This window comes from Elephantulus edwardii, unplaced genomic scaffold, assembly GCF_000299155.1.
Source record: "Elephantulus edwardii isolate Elephantulus edwardi_28Jun2011 unplaced genomic scaffold, EleEdw1.0 scaffold00024, whole genome shotgun sequence".
NCBI lineage: Eukaryota > Metazoa > Chordata > Mammalia > Macroscelidea > Macroscelididae > Elephantulus > Elephantulus edwardii.
Genome location: NW_006399774.1, coordinates 21,396,913 through 21,400,860, shown reverse-complemented (window position 1 = coordinate 21,400,860; position 3,948 = coordinate 21,396,913). Strand labels below are relative to the sequence as shown.

General features: G+C 56.1%; 1 pseudogene; it reads left to right on the top strand.

Annotated features, from left to right (window-relative positions):
- The first annotated feature begins 1,460 nt into the window (after positions 1-1,460).
- LOC102864662 overlaps positions 1,461-3,948 on the top strand; it is a 13,755-nt pseudogene continuing 11,267 nt past the window's right edge.

The following is a 3,948-nucleotide window of genomic DNA, read 5'->3' as shown; positions in this document are numbered from 1 at the left end:
AGAGGTCATGGTGCTTTGTAACTGGTGATGAAACCCCAAGTGGCCCAAAATGTAAGAAAACATGTCATGTTTTAAAGAAAAAGACAATCACTGTCTTAAACAAAAATGATGTGCTGAAAGAAGGGGTGAAGACCACTGAGGGGTTTTCATCTTCTCAGGGAGAAAGACAGACCATCAGGACTAAGGTAGGCTTCCAGCAAACCTCTGACACCTGCAGCGCGAAAGCTCTCCTGCCTTCCTGTCTTCAAGTGTCTCATAGGGGAAAAGCCACGCAAAGTGGTGGTGTTGCTATGTGCCGTCAAGTCACTTGCAACTCCCAGTACAACTGTTACTACGTACAACAACTCTGAACCCTGCTCTGTTGTTGCTGATGGCCGTGGAGTTGAGCATGACTCATAGTGACCCTATAAACAAAAGGCCTGAAGCCCCTCTATAACTATCGTCATTTATCAAAGTTCATAGTTTCCCGAGGCATGTTGTTCAGGAAGTGGATGCCACTCCTGCTCTATCCTGTGCCAATTTCATCGTCTCTGACACAACTACTCCCATTACCACAGCCACTGAGTGAATCCATCTCATCGAGGGTCTTTCTCTCCTGCACTATCCCCCCACCCTCCCAAGCATAATGTCCCTCTCCAAGGACTGGTTCCTCCTTGCGACATGTCCAAAGTATGTCAGACACAGCTTCAGAATCCTTGCCTCCTAGGAGCAGCCTGGTTTCACCCTCTCTAGGATGAACTTGTTTGTTCTCCTAGCAGTCCATGGTATATTCAATACTCTTTTCCAGCGCCACAGCTCAACAGCAGTGATTTTTGCCTTGTTCTCCTCTCTAGTCCTCCTTTTCAGAGACTGCAGTGAGAGAGAGAGCACATGGAGGTTGTCCACCTGGTGGAGGCTGTCCACCTGGCCAGGTGGCTGAGCGGTTTCCTGGGCAGCAGCCCTGTGTCCAGGAGGAGGCAGGGAGGGCGGGGAGTCTGCAGAGACTGCAGCAGGACCTAGCCGGGGTACACAAGTCAGCAGAGCAGAGACTTCCAACTTCCCAGCACACGGATGACGCGCGAGGCTCCTCCCTCCCCCTGGTGATGACAGGGGCGTCTCGGACTGAAAGCAAGGATGGAAAGCAAAGGCTCGGTGCACTGAAGAACTAGTGAGACAGTGCACTTCCCAACTCATTCTTCGTCCGAAGATCAGGCTGCGTGTCTGTGAGTGTGTGAGCATGGAGGATGTGCTTACCCGTGTGCGCACACACAGAGACACGTGCAGTCATCTGTGCCTCATAACGCATGCACACAGATATGCACACATGTCGACACAGGCGCATGCATGCACAGTTCATGTGTGCTAGCGCTCGCACATACAGTGTATACTCTCCTAGAAAAAAAAAGGGTGGGAAATGAAGGAAGGTCCTCTGTGCCCAGCCAGTCTTGAGGGAAGGACGATGCTTCATCACTGAGCGTGGCATGAGGTCAGGAGCAAGCAGCCCCAGGGCAAGACCCAGGACCCTGTCCCTCTACCGGAAGAGCTCCCCAAGGGAGTGGGCATTTCAGCCGCGGCACCTTGTGCCCCCCAGCAGTGACTGCATCCCTGCTGAGTCCTTCGAGGGCACTGCGCCCAGCCTGGCCGCTGGTGACGCACTTTGAGTGAACAGCCCTGCCCGCGCCACCACAGGCGCCTCCCCCTCCATCTTGTCCTTGACAAATGTCAGCACAGGATACCACTCTCCACTCTGCCGAACCAGTGCCCCCATTCCATCCAGTGCCCGTTCCTCCATTCACAGCCCCAGCTTTGTTTGCAAAGTACACCCTCCCCCCTTACAAGCAAATAAGGAGTCCAGCGTTTGCTGGTGTGTCAGCCTAACTTTGTATGGAAATCATTCAGCAATTGTATTTCACACAATAGGCTGTTGCCCAGGGTGGAGCTTTGCAATGCATCCATCAACATTTAGAAAGAGAATTTGTACCCACGCCTTGCAAAACCTTTTCCTGCTACAGCTCTGATATGTATGGGCAGGGGGGGCTGAGATCCCAACATTGCATCACCTTCATAACAATTCCTCGTTTGCTGATCACCCCCACACTTTCTTTTATATTGATGTATTTTTACACCCCCCCCCCCCCACACACACACTTTCTAGGTATCACCTTGAATAGAAGACTTCTCCCTCCGGCTGGCCTCGAGAAGTCACAGCTTAGTGGTGCAAACACCAAGAAAGAGTTAGTACTTTTTCTTCTCAGTTGCTTTCTGCTCAGGCCCTTCTGTTCACTTGAGCCCAGTCTCCAGGCCTCTCTCTGAGTCCCCGGTGGGAACCACTGTGGGACTCCCCTGCTGGCAACAGCTTACTTACGAACTAGACTGGGAAAGAGTACCCAGAGCCGGTCTGGCTGCACGGAGAAGGGGTATGGCTGGCTCCTTGTCTGAGACATTTCACATTCCTGGGTCTCTCCAGCTCTGGGAACCGTTCAGTTGTAACTGGCAGCAGAGAAACCCATGACACCAAGACTTGCTATGGTCTGAAAGTCCCAAGGACAAACATCCAGGCCATAATTCATGGTCTCTGGAAAAATTGGGGCGAATGGAGGGCACAGGGCAGGAAAGGGGAAGTTAAAATGACTGTTAGTTTACTGGCCATCAGCCCACCCACTTGTGAGCCAACTACAGTGAGGCTGTGGACCAGTCCCTGCTCTGCGCGGGCGATGCCCTCTGTGTAGTAGCTCCGACCTGGGCCCACCGATGCTGTGGCTGGCTTTGGAGCTTTGTGTGACCAGCGTTGACTTGCAGGGCCACACATGATCAGGAGAGGCCCTGGTGGCACAGTGATTAAGCGCTTGGCTGCAAACCAAACTGTCAGCATTGAAAGCCATTAGGTGTTCTGAGAGACAGAACACCTGGCGGCTTATGGGTGCGGGTGCGTTTGGTTGACAGTCTTGGGGGCCCATGGTGCAGTTCTAGCCTGTTCCACTGGACAGAGTTGAAAGGGACTGAATGGCGACTGTTACAGACGGCCAGCCCGAACATCCGTGGCTGCTGCAGGAGAGAGAGGGTCCCAGGGAACTGTGTGTCCACGGCCGCCTTTCTCCCGTGTCTCGGTCCTTGGCATGCTCCTCGCTTGGCAGGCTAGGTCACAAGTAAGCTACTGCCTGTAGGGGAGCTTACAGAAGGAAGGGGCGTGGGACTTGCGCCCCCTTCTCATCTGGCTTCCCGGGGGCAGCAGGACAGCCGGTGGGGTGCGCACCTCCACCCATGCGCCTTCACCAGGGCGCACCGCCCGCCCGCTGGTGCTGCTGACGCACTCCCAGCTGGAGCTTCGCGTGGCAAGAATACAAATGAAGAGCAGGCGGGTGAGGGGCGCGAGGGGCGGGAGAGAGCACAGCCCACCCCGGCCTTCGCTTTGGGGTGCAGCAGCCTCCTCTGTCGGTGGCATTTCTGGGGTGCAGGATTCCGGTGAACACGGGAGCAGCAATGCTCCCCTTTGTCCGCACTGCGGGTGCCCAAACGCAGAGACGCCCCGTCCCCTCCCTGTGGGTGCGTCCTCGCGCAACCCCCTCCCCTCCGGCATCTGATGACGTCCCCTCCCCCCACCCGGGGACTCGCTCATTGAGAAAAAGCCTGAGAGGCTGCTCAGCCACGTGTCTGGCCATTGACGCAGGCAGTGTTGACGTCAGCACTGGGCTGCAGGGTGGGGGACGCGGGCTGGGGGGACACGGGAGGCGCATGAGGCCCGACTCCCCTGACTCCCCTGCATCGCCGTGTCCCTTGCTCACCGCCAGCGTCTTGGAAGCAGCCCCACAAATCCTCTCCCTTCCCCCTCTCCATCCCCTTCTCCCTCCCCCCCACACTCAGCCCAGAGCAGGGGCGAGAGGGACAGGGGAGCAAAGGTGTCCAGAGGTGTTGGGGGGGTGCAAAGGGGTCGACAGGGGCAGGGGGACAAAGGAGTCCAGAGGGGCGGGG